Source organism: Danio rerio, chromosome 8 (assembly GCF_052040795.2).
Source record: "Danio rerio strain M-AB ecotype USA chromosome 8, GRCz13ab, whole genome shotgun sequence".
Lineage (NCBI taxonomy): Eukaryota > Metazoa > Chordata > Actinopteri > Cypriniformes > Danionidae > Danio > Danio rerio.
Window position 1 is genome coordinate 52,414,110 of NC_141028.1, and position 22,807 is coordinate 52,436,916.

Genomic DNA, 22,807 nt, shown 5'->3' on the forward strand with positions numbered 1-22,807 from the left:
ATGATTGGAACTCCAAGGCTCCTCCTTTTAATATATCGCGCATTAGCCCCATTGGTGTCGCTACTCAAAAATGTTCTGGCAAAAACGCCTTGTAGTCGACCTTTCGTCCCAACACAATTGCTCCTTTCCTAGCATTAACAGCACTATTCCATTGGACGAATATTTACTTAACTACTACGACATTGATCAAGAGATCTCTCTCATAAAGATAGCCAGTCGTAACACCTGGCTAGCCAAAGAAGACATTTCCCCTACCTTTAAAATCATGCCAATCCACCCAGACTTCTGGCACCTTTTGGCATTTATTGGCGAAATCAATTCTATTTTTCGGATGCAAAAGCAGCCCAAAAAATATTTGACATAATGTCAGAAGCTTTATGCTGGATTCTGTCTAATACTTACGAAATACCATACCTCATTCACCTTCTAGACGATTTTCTTATTTCCCCCCCGTCATCTCCTCCAGCCAAACACCTAGCGATCACCCAGCAGGTTTTCGCTGATCTCGGAAGGACCCAGTACTTCAATCGAATTTCTGGGTATTAATCTAGACTCGCATAAATTCCAAGCATCCCTTCCTAAAGAGAAAATCAATCGAATAATTTCTCTATCCCAAATTTTCCTTGAAAAACAGATGTGCACACAACGAGAACTCCTACCAATTCTCGGCCATCTAAATTTCGCTATGCGCATTATTCCTTTCATTTCCCACCTCCATCAATTATCCACCACAGTTCATGGTTTAGAAGAAACAATTTTTCTCTCCAAACCCAGTCGCGATGAACTTTGCTTATGGATCTCTTTCCTTAAGCAATGGAACGGCTGTTCCTTTTTCTACAGCGACTTGATTGCATCCCCTATTGACATCAACACATACACAGACGCTGCCCCTCCAATAGGTTACAGTGGCTAATATAAAGGACACTGGTTTGTCTCAACATGGCCAACCCAATTGTAATTCCATTCCAAAGACCAATGTTTTTCAGCCCTCTTCAAATTCTACCCTATCATCGCAGCAGCCATCCTGTGGGGGGACGAATGGTCTACATCTAGCATTCTCTTTCACTGCGATAACGAAGCTACAGTGCATTGCATTAACAAAGGACGCTCCCACTCCCAATCGCTTATGCCATTTTTAAGACACCTTATCTGGATATCTGCTAAAAAACAATTTATCATGATTGCTGAACATGTACCTGGTTGCAAAAACCAAATCGCTGACTCTCTCTCTCTCATTTCTCTTTGCAGATATTCTGGCAACTAGCCCCGGAAGCAGACCCTCACCCAACGCCGGTCCCTCCTTATTCAGTAACGATATTTCCATAAACCACCCACTTCATAATCTTCATCAAACTTCTATATCTCTTATCCTACAAGCAATAGCTCCCAGAACCCTCAATGCCTACCTCACAGCATGGAATTCGTTCAAACAATTCCATACCATGCTAGACAACCCATTACACTCAAAATCCTTACCTCATGCATCTACACCCTCTGTAAAGGTTACATTTCCTCCCATACAGCCCGCACCTTAGATGCTATGTTCAATCTAGCATTTTTTGGGGGGTTTCTTAAATGTTCTGAATTAACAGTTACATCCAAATTTAACCCTCTACTCCACCCCACCATCTCAGATCTAGCTTTGCAAGACAGGGAAACTATCTCTTTCCTTATCAAACAAAGCAAAACAGATTAATTCCAGAGAGGACACTCTATCCTCATTTTCAATATTCCTTCACCTACACGCCCATTCCAAACCCTCTTAGCCTAGAAAATCTCAAGAGGCTAACCCACTGGCCCCGCTTTTTACTGATGACGCTAACCGTCCAGTATCTCGATTCTGGTTTCAAAAACACCTTAAAGAAATCTTTCGCCTATCAGGTTTTTCCCAGAGCCCTTTTCCAGCCACTCATTCAGGATTGGCGCAGCCACTACAACGGGCTCTCACACCATCAGATCCAGACCCTTGGTCGCTGGTCTTCTGAAGTTTTCAAATCTTATATACGTCTCAGTAAATACCACCTCAAGAAAGCCCAACAGGCTTTAACCAACCCCCAAGCACCTCCTCACACGGCTCCAACTCAAAAAGGTGTCTAACAGAGCCTCGACTCTCGCAAGAGTCATCCAAACCAAACCCCGCAGAAGCCCAATTGTCCACCCATGGCACCCTTACATGTTTGCCAAGGACTCCCTCAAGGGCCATTGCAGTTAGCATCTTCTGCAATCACCAATAGCTATTTACAGATGCAGACGTTTGTATCCACATGTTCTTTGCGCATTTACTGCGTTTGTACATATGTATTATATTTGTGCTTGTTCCCTTCTTCCAACTTTTCCAAATCTTTTATCCTTATAACCCTACTTTTCAGCCTCTCGTTCCTTTCTTCTCTACACTCCACTCCCAACTAATCTATTTTACACTCTACCTCTAATGATCTTGTTTCTACTGTCTAGACTCTTCAGACACCCGAAGGGGCCCCCTTGAGCTCCAACTCTCGCAGGATTCGGCCATAGCGGCCACAGTCCTTTCTTCTTCACGATGTTACCTATTCTTTTTCCGCCTAGACTCTTTCTCCAAGCTCCAAACCCCGCAGGGGTCCGCTCAAGCTAAAACTTCTTCACTCTACTTCAACTACCTCTCTTCTCCTTATGACTCACCCTCTAGCTCTGACCCCCACAGGGGTCGCTCCGAGCCCCAATCTCTCGCAAGAGTTATCCAAATCCTCTTTCCCACTCACTGATATCTATCTCCTCCTATCCGCAATCTACCCTCAAGCTCTGACCTCCACAAAGGTCGCTCAGAGCTCCAACTCTCACAAGAGTTACTCTCTTCCACTCACTGCTACCTATCTCCCCCTATCTACACTCTACCCCCAAGCTCTGACCTCCACAGAGGTCGCTTCAAGCTCCAACTCTCACAAGAGTTACTCTCTTCCACTCATTGCTCCTCCCAGCTACACTCTACCCTCAAGCTCAAACCTCCGCAGAGGTCACTCCTATCTACACCCTACCCTCAAGCTCAAACCTCCGCAGAGGTCACTCCTATCTACACCCTACCTTCAAGCTCAAACCTCCGCAGAGGTCGCTCCTAGCTACACTCTACCCTCAAGCTCAAACCTCCGCAGAGGTCACTCCTATCTACACTCTACCCTCAAGCTCAAACCTCCGCAGAGGTCACTCCTATCTACACCCTACCCTCAAGCTCAAACCTCCGCAGAGGTCACTCCTATCTACACCCTACCTTCAAGCTCAAACCTCCGCAGAGGTCGCTCCTATCTACACCCTACCCTCAAGCTCAAACCTCCGCAGAGGTCACTCCTATCTACACCCTACCTTCAAGCTCAAACCTCCGCAGAGGTCGCTCCTATCTACTCTCTACCCTCAAGCTCTAACCTCCGCAGAGGTCACTCCTATCTACACCCTATCCTCAAGCTCAAACCTCCGCAGAGGTCACTCCTATCTACACCCTACTTTCAAGCTCAAACCTCCGCAGAGGTCGCTCCTATCTACTCCCTACCCTCAAGCTCTAACCTCCGCAGAGGTCACTCCTATCTACACCCTATCCTCAAGCTCAAACCTCCGCAGAGGTCACTCCTATCTACACCCTACCTTCAAGCTCAAACCTCCGCAGAGGTCGCTCCTATCTACACCCTACCTTCAAGCTCAAAACCTCCGCAGAGGTCGCTCCTATCTACACCCTACCTTCAAGCTCAAACCTCCGCAGAGGTCGCTCCTATCTACTCCCTACCCTCAAGCTCTAACCTCCGCAGAGGTCACTCCTATCTACACCCTACCCTCAAGCTCTAACCTCCGCAGAGGCTGCTCTAAACTCAAACTCTCACAAAGCTCCATCTTTCGTAAGAGCTACTCTCCTCCACTCTCTGCTCCATACCTTCACTCTACTCTGGCCCCCGCAGGGGTCACTTAGAGCTCCAACTCCCACAAGATTCACTCAAAGTTCTCTTTCACTGCTTCAAACCACCTATTCTCCCCTTCTTCTTAACCCCGAAAACCATGACCCCCGCAGGGGTTCCTTCAAACTCTAACTCCAGCAAGAGTTATTAGAATCCTCTTTTCACCCTTATTAATCCTATCTAATTAATGCCCATGCATTTAACCTCTTTTCTTCTATTATATCCAGCAGCCGGATATAGCTCTAAATTTCCTGCCTTTTGGGGGGTTTTTTCTTCGAATACGCGGCTGCTGTCCCGAGCGATTAATTCTGCATTTTGGGGAGTTCTGAGATCCACCGAGCTCAGGCTCCCTTCTTGCTCTGCCAACGGGAGGAAGCCCCGGGCTCGAGGAGCCCTTGAGCTCGGGGCTCTCTCCCGGGACAGCATGCCAAATAAGCTTTGTAAATCATCAGCTAAGTGTGAACTCTTGAAGTGAAGTTTATTCATAAACTAATTTCGAGAGGATCACGTGCTTATGATTTATCACGTCCAGTCTCGCATTTGCTAATCACTAATCTTCCAATCATATGAGCCCTAAGGCACCATAAATAGTCTAAGTTTCCAGTTCACTTTATCTTCGTTTGGAAGAAACCCCCCTCCTCCCCTATTCTCCTCCTTTACCTGTAATTGGGCGGCACGGCGGTCCAGTGGTTAGCACTGTGAACCACACAGCAAGAATACTGCCGGTCCTAGTTCGATAGGACCGGTGAGTGTTTCTGTGGGGAGTTTGTATGTCCTTCCCGTGTCCGCGTGGGTTTTCCCCGGGCTCTCCGGTTTCCTCCCACCATCCAAAGACATTCAACATACTTAACAATCAAGCTGGTCTAATTCCTTACGTTCCCTTAGCTACAGCGGCAGGGGAGTTCTGAGATCCACCGAGCTCAGGCTCCCTTCTTGCTCTGCCAACGGGAGGAAGCCCCGGGCTCGAGGAGCCCTTGAGCTCGGGGCTCTCTCCCGGGACAGCATGCCAAATAAGCTTTGTAAATCATCAGCTAAGTGTGAACTCTTGAAATATATATATATATATATATTAGAGTTGGGCATCTAAGCTATAATGCCGATCCGATACGCATCTCGATACAAAGAATACGATCCGATATATTAGCGATACATTTGTGACATATTGCGATGCAACACGATACGATTCACACCCATATCACGATACGATGCGATATTTCAGCACTAACTAATTAGATCAAGTTTATGAGATGATGTGAAAGAGGATGCTGTGCCATTGAATGAGTTTGATTATTTATAAACCAAGCAAAACCAAGACTTTTTTTTACAAACTGGCTCTTCTCTCAGAGACAGAGTGTCAGTTTACAGTAGAGGGCCATTTTAGAACATATAGCACATATTATTTAAGTATTTTCAAGATAAACAGAATGTATAAGTGCAATATATATTAAAAAAATATGTATATATTTGCACTCTTTCAACATAAATAAATTTAGCATTGCACAACAAGAATTGTGATTTAACTTTTCAACTATGAAAACAAGTTTTACAAAGATATATTTTGCCACTGATTATTCAAAACTTAAGGTTGTGAACTAGCAGTGTTATGCTGCTTTGAAACATCACTGTCACTGTAAACAACAGGCTAATAAAAATATAACAAACCAGCAATCTTCTTGCTGTGAGGTGGTCAAACTACCCACTGTGCCACCGTGACACCCACTTATTTTTATCATTATTATTATTGATATTATTATTATTATAATTAAATAAAAATTAACAGGAGGAGGTGTTTAAAACCTTCGTTCTCCGTGACACTAGGCTGAATATCTTTGCAGATGAACAATGCAATAGCATTCGTTATTGGCGTAGAGCGAGCAGAACTGTTGTGCATGGAAAAAAAACTTGCAATGCTTTTCTCACCACTTTTGGAGCTGGTTGAAGCAGTGCGAAAGCCGGGGATGCAGAAACACTGGAAGATGCTTTCACAACAACACCGTGGCGCCGCTCCAAGTGAGATTTCAGATTAGTCATACTGCCCGCATATTTTACAGATGCGCGGCACATTTTGCAAATTGCATCTGTCCTGTCATGTCGTCCATCCTTAAATCCATAATGTTGCTTGCCATACTTTAGATTTAAAACTCATTGAGGAATAAAATGTTTGTTTTGCTTCTCGCGCTTTCTGAGGGCGCTCCACTAGCTTCATCCGCACACCTGATACACTGAGTTGTAGTGTGTGCACATCCGCAAATCCGTTGCTAAGGCTTACTTTATGTAGGTTGATTAAATTATGCGCCAAAAACAGGTTGACAACACTTGTTCATAAATAAAAAATACATTCTTTATTAAAAATATAAGCTGTATCTCGGAAAAATCGATGCATCTCGCAAAAACCGATGCATCTCGATTTGCTTCCAAAATTTCATTCATCCTCTGCTGCTCAACCGATGCACTCGCATCGTGCACGCGCATGACCGCGTATCGATACATATCGGTTAATCTTCCCATCCCTAATATATATGTATGTATATAAACACACACACAAACATTGTTTTGTCTATTTGCTGCCTTGCTATCAGAAAACAAACACTAAGCTAGGATATACGATAAATTAATCAAATTCAACAATTACAAGTGATTTGTAATTTGTTCATTTATACCCCATTCTTTTGTTTAATAATGTTTTTCTATGCAGACTTTATGTATTAGTCTTAGACAGATTGCATTTGCATTTACTCATTTAGCTGAAGCTTTTATCCTGCGACCAACAAGTAATGACAAAAGAAGCACTTCAAATCATTAGAAAGATAAAAGAAACAGACTCAGCCTATCAAAGGTTCAAAGCAATGACTGTAAAAAATATGGACGACGCGACAGCCCCTTTTCCCATTGAACGCCTTGAGGGCAAAACGCCTGCTTGACGGGCACAAACTGTCGCAAAAGACTGCTGAAATTGGAGCCTTGACATGCGCAGAAGGACTGTCTAATGGAGCCAGAGGAGGAGCCGCGAATATGAGCTTCCAACCAAACGCTTTATGTAAAATCAACCACGCCCCCCCAAACTTCTCAGCATGCGGTTGCTGTCATATAAACACAAATGGATGTAATAACGTTAACAAATATGAGGGTTTTATATATTCAATCGCGCCAGCTCCGGGCCGCAGCGCATAACCTACTCGCGGCGTCGCGGACTGATTCCGGCTCGCATGCGGCAGCGCCGGCTCGCTCGGCCGCCGCATCTGGCTCGATTGACTCGGGCTGGAATCGGGCAGTGAGTCCAGGCATCCGGAGTAGGTCCAGCAGAGGTAGTCAGTCTGAGCTCTGCGAGAATCTGGCCCGAGTGTATTTTGCTATCTGGGTGGTTAGGCGTGTATCAGCAAACTAATAAAGCCCGAAAAAAGCCCTGATCTTAGCGAATAAACAGTGTTCCACCAGGATCATGTATGTCAGAAACTGTAGTTTACTGCTGAACTCATTTTGTCATGATAAAATAACAAAGAAATCGAATAATAACACTTCAGTCTCCTGCCGAAGCTCAGACGGTCTGCTTTGAGAAACTGTCAATCACAGCTGTCAATCACGATGACACGCCCAGCATTAAATTACTGCTAAAAACAAACTGTTTACAAAAATGAAGATCTGCACCTATTTCAGCACAATAACCAGTGCCTTAATCGACCAGAACTATCTTTCGGGACATTTTATTGCAAGTGTAATAATTTTTTTTATTTGGGCTCAAGTCTCCTTCATTAACAAGGAGGAGGCGGGCTTTATGACTTGTACTGCAGCCAGCCCCCAGGGGGCAATCTAATGGCCGAGACCTTCACTCAAACGCAGGCTTGTGGCACACTTGTTTCAGAGTTTGTTTTTGAATGCTAACAAACATGTATCTTAGTGTAGCTCAATAAATCTTTGTTCTCATTTTGTAAGAACTGTGTTCTTGTTTATGTGCTTCTAAGTCATTGCCTTGAGCTGTAGATCTTTTTACCTTGCTAAAAGTTAACCCAATAATGTGGTATGTTGTTATCGTTAGCCATAGAAATAATATAAACAAGATTGGTAAGATACAACGTCTTCTATTTGCGGGACAAATGGTAGATAAAGTGTGAATCTTTTAACCAGTTAAACTCTGTCATCGACTCGCGCTTTAAGATTTAAAGGGCTAGCATTGCACTAGACCACTGTAAGTGGTTTTGTTTGAAAGTGTAGAATCTGTATTTTACGCACATATGCATCACTTTGGTTTTTATTATACTGTACAAAAGTTATTTACACTTATATACACAGTATTTTGGATACCCGAGCTGGGTATGGAACATTGGTTCATTTACATATTTTTCATGACACATGTACAAGTTATAGCTCAAATGAAAGCTTTTGGTGGCGCTTATATGGTTCTAGCATTCTTTTTACTTAATTATATTCACATGTCAAACAGTTGTTGAATGAACTGATGGCGCAGAAGTGAAACAATACATTTATGATCAATAAGGCGCCCCAGATAACACAGACAGCTGTCATCTCTTACCTTATGCTGTGCGCTTCAGGGTCATTTCTCCTGTTTTTGAGGTGATATGCATAAGTAATCCTTTTATATGTCTGACGTGGTCCAAACACAGTGAATTATGTTTGATCAAACAAAAGAATAGTAAAATATGAAAATGATCGATCCCTGTGGCTTATATAGCACCTCTCATCAGCTGGAATACAATAACTTTTGCATAGATTATGGTAGAGACATTTTTTTCCCCTATGATTACAGACATGAGCAGGAACCACCAAAGTTAATTACAGCAAGCTAGACCACACAGAACCTAAAAGGTACACTTTCAAATTTTAAATACAAGAAGCGCCCCTTTTTTTAGGTGTTTATTATAACGCAGACAACATATACAGTTATTTTAAACACTTTCAATAGTGATTTATGAAAATTCGAAGAGTTTTCTTTAAATTGACACCAACTTTTTGCATTTACACCTCTGCATGTGGATTTGGGAAGCTTTTAAATGTAGGTAGGCAAAATCCAGGCTGAAATCCCATAATAGCACTAGAGTTTAACTAGTTAATCCTATTCAATCTGTCTCAGTTGAGTCGAATCAATGATTTGAATCTTCAAGATCCGATTTATTGAAATGAGCTGATAACCCTTGATTGATCTTTTTACGTAGGTTGATCCCCTACAACAGGGGTGCTCAATCCTGTTCCTGGTGTTACAGTTGTCATATATTGGTGGGATTTTTGCGTCCTGTTCTCTCTCTCCCTCCCATCTCTACCTGTTGAATCCTCTAGGTCCGCCTTCCTCTAGGCCTCCATATACAATGTCCAATCCCATGATGATGTGTTCAGGTCCCCTGCCAGGTCAAATGATGAACGATCACGGCATGTTTATCCCCCCCTTCCGGTGAAGAGAACGCTGGCGCAGGTTGGCTGCCGCTTCTCCGACCAGTTTTGTTTATTTTATTATTAATTCTTCTTTCAATAATCTAGCTACTATTCATACAGTAGCATAGAACAGATTGAGTTTTATAGGTCTTTTACTGACATTCTAACGAGCAACTACCAGTGTGGATTACGTCTTTCTTGTGACTCAAACACCACAGGATCAGTGACCTTGCACCCTGAGAACACTGGGCTGTGTGAATGCTATCCACAGCGGTAACAGCGACAGAGTGCTTGGATAGCTATCGGGGCTTTGGCCGGGCAGACAGTACAGTTCCTGTCATGTGGATCTCCCCGTTATCCACTGTCATCTTTCCTCTAATCCTGTTCGGACTGTGATGAGCAAATCATAGGATCAAGCTTTATAGGATCAGGTTTTTCAGCTGAAAAAATGAACTAATTGCACCACAACTCTTTTGAATGACTCCACTACATGGTCTTGTGCTTGCCTTAGGCACAGCCTGCCAGATGTACAATTTCGTAGAGACAAAGAGAAAACAATGCATACGAATGAAAGACAATCTCTTAAAATGTTAGAACCAAGGCAGATGTATCTTTGCACATTGTCATAGTTTTTTCTCATAAGATGTGTATATTCCAACCAACCAGGTTAATCAATGTGTTGTTTTAACACTTATAGCAGATTAAAATGATCTGTATGTGTCTGAAATGTATGATGTCTGGTATTGAACGAAAGCTAGTGGCATTTGCAGTACATTGGTGTAAATGGAAAAACTAGTTGTACAAACAGTATTCGTCTTGTAACATTTGATGTGATAGTTACAAACTTGCCATGTGAAATCTACATGCAGTCTATTAATGATTGACCCTTCCTATGATAGTACGGGGCGTGGCCCTACCCTTCATGGCAACTAGTTGTTGGAAGACAGTGCCATGGGGATGGACCGAGCACAAGCGAGGGAATCCCAAGGACGTCACAGAAGTCACCACTACAAGGCCAGTCTGCGAGGGTAACTCAGGACTTCCAGCAAAAAGCCGCAAGTATACAGTAAAATCATCAGAGTAAAATTTACTCAGTTCAGAGAATATTTGGTCCCTCTCTAAATTGAGCAAAATTTACTCAGCAACAGAGTTAAAGTTAATGAGACAATGATGGGGTAATTTAGTGGTGATCGAGCACTGATGATGAACACCTGCTGTTAATAAGCAGAAACAGAAGAGAAGCAGCAGCAGCTTCGCTCATTGATTACCTGATTGACTTTATTTCTGTCAGATGTTCACAAAAGTCCATGTGAGATTTATTGTGAATTAACTGTTTTAGTTCTTTACATTTTACAAAAAAAAAAACAAGTTTTTTTTTTTACCCCTGGTGTCACCATTGTGGAAAAAAGTGGTTGATTTACTTGGACTCGATTTCTAATGTTAAGTTTTTTTTTTTTTTGCTTGCAAGGACAAGTGTAAAGAGAGCAAATGTGATCAAGTTGACTGATCCTGTCTTGATTCTTACTCTTGGCAAGAGTAACTGTATAGGAGTTTATGTTTGACTTAGCAAATTATATTTAAATGATGGTTTATCATAAAGAAACAAAATTCAGTGTTTATCAAGAGAATGGACCTGGGGTCCGTTCTTCGTACCTCGCTTAAATGATCTAAGATGATTTGGCAGATCCTGGATCTTTTAATCTTGATAACTGATCTCTCGCTAATTTGGTTCTTCAAACAAGTTCGCGAATCAGATTAGAATGTCTGGATAAACTGATCTGAGATCGCTGCGTGTGTTATGAAGGACAGATCTATCGATCCTCGAAATCATGATCAGCAATGCAACGATTGGCTGACGGCATAGCAGCGTAATGACATCATCTGATTAATATTCAATTATCCATGTGAGCAAAATTACATCAAATTAGCAGTAAACGGCTTGTTAAATATGACACGCAAGAACTTTCCACATTTGTTGTGAGCTGCAGGCTTTACACTTTCATTTGTCAAGACAAGAGTATTCATCATGTATTTCAATGCAAATCAATGCATTTAGTTCTACATTTAGAAAAGATTTTCTTTATTAATGTAGCCGTTTTTTAATCGGTGTATAAAGAATAACTGGTTGTTTACAAAAGCATTTTGATATTGGTAAAGGCGTCTGCAACTTTTGTGAAGCATCAAATCACTGGCATATTAACTATCAAAACATGTTTATGACTGCATAAATGTATTATTGCTTAAAAAAAATCACATATTGTGCATTTCTATTATACACAATTTGTTCTAAAGCGATCTAAAAAGTTCATTTCAATAAGTTTTCTCTCTGCACCAGATGGCAGTCTTTGTACTTTCATTTCGAGGGTGCAGATTGCATACGTTTTATTAATATGTATAACTTTATTTATTTTATTAATGACTATAACTTTATATATATATTTAAAAATTATGTATTATTTTCCCAAGTGTATATAACTACTACTGTAAGAAAATATCAGAATTCGGTAAATACTTTCTGCATTATCTTTGCTTGAACTAAGCCGATCTAATCCTGTTTATATGAATTAAACCTGCTCCCGATCAGGTTTGACCTAGCAGAACTGTTGCCATGACAACAATTCTCGGATCAGCTTTGAAGAACGAAGCGATCCTGGATCGTGTCAAATCGTCAATATCCAAATCCAGCTAACTGAGTAATCCACGTACGAAGAACGGACCCCTGAGCTGTTTTTTTTTTTTTTTTTTTTTTTGAAACACATTGAGCATCTGAAGCAATTCAGAGACACAAACATCAATAATCAGCGTATCTTTCTCAACAGTGGTTAGAGTTTTATTTATTTTTGGCTGCAGTTCATGGTAAGAGACACATATGACATTCATCCATAGTTCCCAGCATGCACTGTAGGAAAAAAAAAAAAACTCACCATAGTTGAGAAGCATACTCTGATTCTTTATGTTTGTGTGTTTTAGATGTTCAATGTGTTTTATGATTTAATAAAAGTATTGGCGAGTTCCATTTTCTGATACAACATTATTTAATTTTTTCTGAATTGACCAGTGACTAAACCTCCACAGAACAATGGCTCTTTATACAATATTTGCCATATAAAAAAAATATATATTTTTTTATTTTATTTATTTTTATTATTATTATTGTTGTTGTTGTAAAAGATGACTTGGTTAATTCCTAATATTATCACTATATAGAATTTTGTAGAGAGTGGCAGAAATAAGGCCAAACAGGTTGTTAATAAGTAAAGCTGCTGTTTGTGGAGTTGCTTAATGGTGCACTGCTGAGATTTGGAAAGATTTGATGTGCTTTATTTAGTTTATTTTTATGTATGTCTGTGACTGAAGGTAGATGTAGTTTTGTGTTTCTCTTCTCTGTTTCTATTAATTAACAGCAGGTGTTCATCATCAGTGCTCAATCATCACTTAATTACCCCATCATTGTCTCATTAACTTTAACTTTGCTGCTGAGTAAATTTTGCTCAATTTAGAGAGGGACCAAATTTTCTTTAAACTGAGTAAATTTTACTCTGATGATTTTTACTGTGTAACACAAACTAATGTCTCTTGCTGAGCTGGTGCAGATTGATCTTAAGCAGTTAAAAATAAGCCATATCTCTGCTTTTGTGGTTTCTCAGGTAATATTCTAAGATCTTGTAAGAAGTATTAGTATATATATATATATATATTTATTAGGGAATACAAAATACATGTAAAATCATTAAAATGTGAACTATGACATATGTCATAAGTACATATTTAAGATAAGAAAATCTTAAAAATATGTAAGTTTACTTAATTTCTGTCTTAAATTTGAATCCTGTTGGTTTTTATTTTCATTTTCCTGTATTTTTGTGTGAATTTTGTATTGTCATTTTTGCACAACTTTATTCTATTAAGTCAAGAGTTTTATTTGTCACATACATAATAATACAAAGTATGACCAGCAGTGAAATGTAGGTCAGGTCCGCTCCAGAGACAGTGCAAGTATAGATAAATAATAATGAAAAAAATATGTGCAAAAAATTATACAAAGTAATAAGAATAGCAGCAATATGAGGTAGCTTATAGATATGACTAATACAGTGATCTATACGTAAAGTCAAGTGATGTATAACACCGGGTTAGAATTTAGAAGCCTGATGGCTTGGGGAAAGAAGCTCCCCCTAAGTCTCTCAGTTTTTGCCATCAAGCTACGGAAACATTTACCAGATGGAAGCAAAGTGAATAGGTAATTATCAGGGTGATTTAAGTCCTTACAGATTTTAACAGCTCTATTTATACAGAGTTTGAGATGGATGTCCTGCAAGGAGACCCTGAGATGCGCTCAGCTAATCGCACAACTCTTTGAAGTGCTTTGCGGTCCTGGTTTGAGCTGTTTCCATTCCTCACTGAGATACATTGAGTCAATACGCTTTCTATGGTCCCTGAATAGTAAGTTTTCAGGATTGCTGGAGAGACCCTGAATTTCTTCAGCTGACTCCGGACATAATTACTTCTAGTCAATCTATTAAAACATCTAGGCCTACAAAGCAATGAATTTTTTTTTTTTTGTACAAAAATCTCAACCGTTACTTTCAGTCCTTGTACTTAAAAAGGAGTAGTGTCCTGGTATACTGGATTTTGATATTAGAGTATAACCACATTTTTGTAAATACATTTGTATCCATGCAGAAGCATTTTGACCAGCAATAAATATGTGCCAAGAGAATTAAATGAATCACTTTCATGCACAGTAGTGTGGACTTTAAAATTGTAAAGTTGAGGTGTTAAAAAAGAAAGAAAGTGGCAAATACTACCTAATACATTTGTAAAAAAAAATATTAGGACACTTGAATGATACATTTTCCATGAAGTAATGGAAAAAAGAGCCCGTTTCTGTTTCATTTTTGTCTCATTTTTGATATAAATAACTAATTTGTATGTCTTTTCCCAGATCAAACTTGTATTATGGCATTTACTCCTCACTATGTCCCTTTACAAAAGCATCACATACATTTGTTGTGCGCAATCACATGTCAAGATAAAATCACGCTTTAAGCTTTTTAAAGAGAATTTAGATTTTTGGGAAAATGTAAAAAAAAAAAAAAAAACTGCATCCACTTTCCAATTAAAAGCTGTTTAAAAACTAAATTTAACTGAAATTAAACTATATAGCACCTGTAAAGAACATGTAAGGCTGTAATGGTTCTTCAGTTGCTTTATGTAGCACCATTTTTAAACAGGTGCAATGAGGCACTTAAAGTGGTTCCCCAATTATAAGACTTGATGATTTAATTCTTAATTAAAATTATTTTTGAATGAACAGTTCCTGTACACATTGAACCAAACAACCTGAGGGTAAATAAATTATGGCAGGACTTCTTGGTCTTAGGTGACATACATCGTTTACATAAGCTAAACATCATTAGGTTAATCAGTTACACCATGCTAAATTCTTAATTTAATTAGAGATAACAATGTACATTTAGTTCAGCATATGTGTGCTCATTTGCCATTAGGGCTTATAAAAAGTCATCATTAAATCAACATTTGCAACAAGATGGGAAATGTGTCAATAACACTGACTGATTGCCAAGGAAAACAATAACATTAACTGTCTCCAAAGAAATTGCAGAACAAATAAAGCACAGTAAGAAAAAAAAAGATTGACTATCAAGTTTTAATACTCAGATGTTTTTGTAATTCAGACTTTTTAATTGTCATTTTATTTTCTAGATAACATAGATGCAGCATGTATAATGCAGCAAGTGAAACCTGCAACTCTGAAAGAAGGTAAGGTTTTTGGTAAGCACAATTTTAAATTCTTATAAGATTTATCAATTTAATATTTGTTTTCTTTTACAGATAGTATCCATCATCCAGCCTCTTTAACACCATGTCCTCCTTCAGCTACAAGTCATTGTACAGTATCTGACCAAATATCCCCCGCCTCCAGTCATTACTCCTCCAGTCACAATCCACGATCCTGCACCTTTGTCCCAGTGCCCCTCTCCAAAGATCACTCCTGGTCCAGCATTTGTCAAATGTTCTCATACAAACAAAAAAATAGATCTCACGAAAGCCCTACAAGCAGCCAATCATCAGTCCCAATTGAAACAGACAGAATGCCAAGAAATCCAACAAGATATGTTCCATTTTAAAGGGCAAATGCAATTTTTCTGTAGAGGTTTTCCTGAATTACAATGTTTTCATAGAATTCACACACAGGACCACACTGCTGCTGCTTGACCTCACACAAGCACACATGCATTTATATTATAAAATAAAATTGCTTTCAATAAAAAGCTTGAGCAAGATTTCAAAGTAAATGGTTGTAGTATGACTACTGAGCAACTGAGAAAAAACTTGGCAACATGATTACCACATATTAAAGGGCTGAGGACCTGTGCCGAGCTACAGGAGAGGAAAAAATTACTTGGGAGTACTACAAGGTTGGCATTCTTTATGTATTTCAACTACGGCAGAATCATTTGGTTTACTTTTTAAAATATTTTGCATTGATTTGAATTTGTTTTAACGACCTTCTTACAGAAAATGGAGGAGTTATTTGGGAAATGTGATGCTGGCAGTGTTCAAAACAACCGTGACAACAGCTCCAGTCTTCGATACCAGCATCAAGTTCAGAAGAACATCTTCCTCAAAAACCGCCAAGTCCCTCCACTGCTTTCCCCTTCAATGAGAGACACCAAAAGAGAGTTTGAACTTTAGAGAGTTTGAACTGAAGTTTATGAGGCACATGCAGAGAGAAACTGCTGCATTAGAAGCAGTAGTGCGGCCTGACTTTGACCGTCGAAGAAGGCTCAAAGAAAAAAGACAAAGGGTGTTTGAAAAGAAAACTCTAACCTACCTTTCAGATGTAGTTGAACAGCTAAAACAAACCAGCAAGTCACAATAAATGATTATGCTTGTAAAAAAAAAATAAAGCACTATATAAAACCCACTCCCATGTTTATTCTTTTTATCGGTTAGCACACACCATTATTATAGTTTAACGATTTTTATTTCCAAAATAAAACAAATAACATCTCTATCATTTTTTTCCATGACAGGAGGCAAAATGTTAAATAAAATGTTATATATATATATTAGTATTATTCTGTACAATCCCATCTACCAATTTACAAAAACAAAATGAAAATCCTTTGAGCAACAGAAAAGTTTTAAAGGCAAGGGTTGAAGGGAAAGTAATGTTTACAGGAGGCCACAGGTTGAGTCCCTATATTGTGATGCATCACTGTGAATGTGGCTTTCTTGTGGATATGGTTCATTCATATCTTCGGTCTGCTCGTCAGAGTCACTGCATTCCAGGCACATATTGTACAAAATGCAGCATGCTGTGATTGCTGAAGAAATGTTGCTTCAGATCTTTCATTTGTAGACATTTGAGCCTCCTGTATTTTGTTTTTAGTATGCCAAATGCATGCTCAATCACAACGCGAGCAGAATTCAGTTTCTTGTTAAAACGCCGCTGTCTAACTGTTAAGTGGCCATGGTCTCTGTTCGGCTTCATTAGCTGAGGGAAAAGCAGGTATGCGGAGTCACCAATGATATGCATCCCCTCTGGAACCAGGAAATGTGGATCTTCTTCTAGAAGGCGACCCACCACCGGCAAACGAAATGCCCTTGAATCATGCCAGCTACCAGAGTGACCCACACTGACATGACAGAAGCACCGCTGGCTGTCACAAAGTCTTGTAAGAATAACAGAATAGAACTGTTTTCTGTTAATGTAGGCCACAGGATTGTCAGTGAGGTTTTACAATGGAGATGTGACATCCATCAACAGCACAGATGGTATTTGGGAAGCCAGCGGTTTCAAATCCTAACTGCGATACATGCAGGGCTTGTCCTCTGGTCCAAGAAATATGGTGAGCCAAATGTTTTCTTACAAGAGAATAGAACTCATGCAGGTGTTTTGAGACTGTGGATTTTGTTGGGTTAAGTCTCTACATCTCCTCTGTAGGACTCTTGATTGGAAATAGTCCATAGAGAGGCAAGTATACTGTCTGTCTGTGGTGTAAGAAATGAGTCCGCCTCGACCCAGCTTCCACTTTAAATGGTGAATTGATGCTCATTTCCCAAAAGGGCTGACTTATTAGAGAAAGTAGAAGTCAACAGTGTCTTGTCTCTGCATCGTTTGAGGTAACTACATCTCAACCAAAAAGTAACAATTGTAGAATGGGGGACGGGTGTGGTGCACAGAGAACCATCTCATCAATGGTGGTGAAACTGCATTAACATGGGAGATAGGGAGAACAGCTGGGTCAACAGCCAAGGAGCAACTTCATTAACATCTAAAGGCAACATCAAAAACAGTATAAAAGTTTGAGTTTAAGAATGTTCAGGGTTCATTCTGACTCGGGTGAACCCAAGGCACTGCCATGTATTTTGAGACTGCAATGCTGAATAAACATCTTCATTGAGATTTTCTTCGTCATCATTTTTTTTCTTACAGTGGCACCTTGGTCTGATTCGCATTCATGTAAAAAGGTGTATTTATAAACTCCAGCATTAGGAATAGAAAAAAAAATATGATTAACTATGCTTTTGTAAACAATGCTTTTGTTTACAACAGCACATAAGTTGAAACCAACCTAACCATGGGTCTAAGACAAAATTGTATTAATGTATAATTTCGGTGCTTGGAGATCTTTTTTAATGGCCAAGCTATTACTGTAGACTAAATTGGATAATGTAGTAAATGAATGGTTAAATAAATAATTGAATGAATAAATGAACCCATACACACACAGGCACCAATCAGAATGGTGTGTGTATATAGTATATACACATTTTAGTGCTGGGCAAAGATTAATAAAAGTTTGTATTCAAACTTTATTATATTATATATATATTATGTATAAAGAAATACATGTGTGCTTACATTTATACATTTATGTGTATATGTGTGTGTGTGTGTGTTTATACATACATACACACACACACAATTGCTGTCAAAATTAGTGCTTGATTGCATGCAATTAATTTGAAATATTTAACCCGTTAAAAAAAATATGCAATTAACGCATTTGCAGTTTATTTTATTTCCTGTTGTGGTCGACGTATGTTCAACATGCAAAGAAATATAAATAAGACCAAGGAAGCACTTTTTAAAGGCAAGTTTCAGTATAAAACAATTAATGTTGCATTACCAGGCTCTCCAGCGTTTCCTCCATAATTTAATGCAATTTTGGGTGTTTCATTTTTTGTAACTTTCGACTTTTGTTTTGTTGGAATTCAATACCGCATGGTGAACAGAAAGAAAAACCTCTGCATTTTGTGACTCGTGGTCCTTAAGGTAATCAAAAAAAAAAAGACTTTTGATAAGATTATTTTCTTAACCATAGTAAAATCGGAGTATTGGTGTCCATGTAAATGTACTCAGAAAGTGGTGGATGATGTCGCGAGCTGTCAAAGACAGCGCATTCCTCTGCCTTTCAGCATGCACCCTCCAATGGTTTCATTAAGTTTGATGTGTTTCCCCCTAATCGCAAGTGTCTGCTTCGCGTCGTTGTGTCAGAATCCTTGTGAAATACAGCCATACTTGAGAACGCTTAGTTTAAGCAAATTTGATGAACGCGATCATACTTATATGTATATATGTGTGTGTGTGCATATATATATATATATATATATATATATATATATATATATATATATATATATATATATATATATATATATATATTCAAAGATTACACACCTATCTACCATAAATACCTCCACATGGCCTCTAGAAAGTCTGAAATGACTCTGAAACTTAGAGGGAATATACAGATTGAATTATTCGGATTTCTGCTTTCCAATGTCTCATCATGGATCAACGTTTATCTTTTTCATCATCCTGTTTCTCAGTATTTAACTGTGAATTGATTTTAATTCATGATTAAGTTAACACATTGCTTAATATAAGAATGTTCAGTGCATTTGCCTGTCTCTTTATAACTATTTTCAGGAGCCAGCAAACTAGGTCAGAGGTCATGGAGACCTTGAGTTGAACTGAGGGCTGAGGACTGGAAACAACTGTTTCTATTATCATTTCTATGAGTTAATACTGTCTAAAATGTCTAAAAGTGATTTTACTGTTTTTACGAATAATTATTTTAAAGTGATTCTACTTTTTATTTAAAATAGACTTTGTATAGTAAGGATATTATAACTGCCTGAATGTAGATGATACCGGTTTTTAACCAGTTTTGATAAAGACGGCTGAGAGTACACTCAGCCTTGGATAAGAAAGAGATTACACTTTAAGTGTGTGTTTTATTTGATTGTTGATCCATTTCACAGGTCTGGAGTCAGCTCTAATCAGTCTAAGGGATGTCTAACAATTATGTTTAGATATTGTTCAGAATTGTACGCACGAACCCCACATGGAAATTTTCCTAGTCTATCTGTGTTTTAACCAATCAGTTTAGAACACCTATATGTATGATGCAGGTAATGACGTTATGAAAGAGTATGATTGTTATTGATTGGTGATTGTAAGCAAAGCGGCCTAGGAACTCATTGCGAGTGTTGAAGCTCGCTTCTGCTGATGTAACTACAATCTATCTTCAGTAAACTTGATTTATTTATTTGAATCTCTGACTCCGGCTCTTCTTCATCTACCAGACTGGTCATTATTTGGGTTAAACTGTAAACTATCCCTACAAGATGGACCACTTGTTCAACAAAATGCTGAATTCTAGGGACATTCTTAGCAAAAACTAATTTTTTTTTACACGTATGACCTGTGTAAGACATCAGCAACATGACTTAATGATTTTAGAATAACAATTTAGAAAAGTTTAAGTAATGAGTATTAGTCATTTTTATCAATTGTGACCATCTTTGTGTCATAACAGTGGTATTTCTATTGCGTCCACTTCCGCGATAAAAAAACATAAATGCGATCGCCTCCATTACTGACGTTTGCAAGCAGCAACACAGTGAGATTTGGGAAGTGTCTGACTATAAATGACGATTTTAAACCCTCCTCTTATTGACGACACCTGCTCTTGTCTACATTGCATTCAAGGCATGGTGCACCTCAAACGAGCCTAATCTCTTCATCAATAATGATGGATTCTACAGTTCCCAAAGAGCCTTCTAAATATATGGTATGTTTAAAAAGTCATCTCATGTATTTGATTAGCATACTGTTACTTTGTAATATAAAGAATGGCAAAGGTTCTTGAGAAAATTGCATGTGAGGTGAACCACGTGCCTAAAATACGTATCCTCATCAGTAAAAATCAAAGATTTAGTTTGTTTTGACAAATATAACCTTTTTGAATACATTTTGTTAGAATAAAATATACAGTATGAAAGTAAGGAAAGCGAAATAATTTAATAAGTCAATTTAATGTCGAAAAAACGTGCAGGTAGCCCTGTCAGCGTTTTAGTCCGTTAGTCATAAAAAAAGATTAAAGATTTTTGGCAAGTATTAGTGACTTGGTGCTTAATCATTGTTACTGTGGCGTCGAAATATGAGTGGTGAATCATGGACATTTTAGTCGAACATTTACAACACACAGCGAAACTGTCTGTACTTACTGCATGGTTTCGTGTAGTAATTAATTTGATATATGTACATGATTTAATATAGTCATTTTTTAAATGCTAAATGTTGCATTAGTGAAAAAGCAGCTGCTTCATCCGATAAGGCGGAGAGGACGCGTTTTAAAAATAGGGGTGCATGCACAAAAATCTAGGCAAATTAGATCCACATGTTTATTGTTATTGGGAATTAACAGTACGATTTCAGTTATGGGCACACAAGTACCAAAAGCAATGCTAGTTTTACATGCGGTAAAAACACGGTTTGGTTCGATATGACGCGGTGACACGGTTTGGTCATGTTTTCGATCATGTTTATGATCTTGTTTTTTTCTTTTACTTTAAACAGTGAAAGAGGTATACTTCTGCTTAGCAGCAAATAAAACAAATCCTTCTTTAACCAAAAAGCTTCCTATAAAAAATAAATGTAATATTGTAGCAGTTAAACAAATAAAAAGAAAAGAATAATTTAGTTTTTATATGGAACTCAGTTTCAATCTATTTTTAAAGAGCCCATATTATGGGTTTTTGAAAATGCCCTTCTATGTAGTGTGTAACACAGCTCTAAGCGAAGTGAAATATCCAGCTAAGGCTTAAATCTGTAAGTGTACAGTGTTTAAAACTGTCAACTCATAGTGCTTCAAATGAGTCGTCTTGATAACGAGTCATAAGGTGTTTCACCGTGACGTGATAACGAAATCAAGTAGTTGCGCACGCAAACCCGGGAGATTTGAAACCTGCGGCTCCGCCCTCTAACAGAAAAATCCACATACACACACACACAAACAAGCCGGACAAATAAAGTCGCAATGTGCAGATGGATATTATTGAGTCTCCACCCAAAGATGAAACCTCTGAGCAGTCTTGAGCAGTTTGAGTGCTTCTGGAAACTACATGCTACAAAGAATACTTCATCGGCCGTTTGTTAAAGGAAGGATCAGTAGAGACTACTGATGGACTATGTCAGAACCTGGATCGGTTTCTTCCTCGATTTCTCAAGTTTAAGTACGTGCGATTTAAAGTTGCTGCCTCGTTTACTCTAGCTTGCAAATGTATTTAGTTGTGATTTGTTACTTGTAACCATGTGTACTGTATCAGGTTAACTGGCTATATTCTCATATCGCGTGTAAAGCCATGTTAAAAACGCGACTTGTGCCGCTTTGTTTACGGACCTCCGTAGAGGAGGGTAATGTGTGTGTGTGTGTGTGTGTGCGGTGTCGTCCGATGAGGAGTTAATGTGTGTATGTGTGTGGTGTCGTCCGAGGTGGAGGGTAAAGTGTGTGTGTGTGTGCGCTGTGTCCTTCAAAGTGTAGGGCAATGTTTGTATGTGTGTGTGTGTGTGTAAAAAGAGCAGAGTGTGAAAAGATAGGAGATCTCCTTGCCAGTCCTTGGGAGTTTTTGCTCAATAAAATAGTTAGTCATCAGTATTTTCAAGTCCATCTTCTGTATTTACATTCACCCACTGGCAACCGAAATCCACGCCTTACACTATCAAGCGTGTATGCACTGTGACAACTTTTATATTGTTGATTAACTGCTGGGCATTTCACTCTGTCTCGCGCTGATGGCAGTCAGGATCGACCACAACAGACTGTCATCGGTCCAATCAGCGCAGATTAGCTTCGCGCTAAGGAGGGGTTTGGGAACAAATTAATTACTGAACGATTCATATGGGAGTCGCTGGGATAATTGGGTAAAAATAAATGCAGATTACAAGATAATGAAAGTGTTTTTTTGACCTTGCATGCATATCAGACTGTTTTTGGAGACCCTTACAACCAAAATATGACCCTATTTCATGTATAATGTGGGCTCTTTAGTATTTTTTTAAATATATATTTTCAGAAAGATGAGTGTCCACCTTTTCTTTTTCTTTTTTCTTTTTCAGTGGATCTGAAAGCAGGAATTACCTGACTGAAATGGGCTTATGAAGGAAGAAAGTAATGGGGCTCTATTAC

General features: G+C 38.8%; 1 protein-coding gene and 1 pseudogene across 1 annotated transcript in view; both read left to right on the top strand.

Annotated features, from left to right (window-relative positions):
- The window catches only part of grk5l (G protein-coupled receptor kinase 5 like), a 785,510-nt gene that overhangs the window by 392,984 nt on the left and 369,719 nt on the right, over positions 1-22,807 (top strand). The window lies entirely within an intron of this gene.
- On the top strand, positions 15,403-16,203 carry LOC147842837 (uncharacterized; annotated as a pseudogene).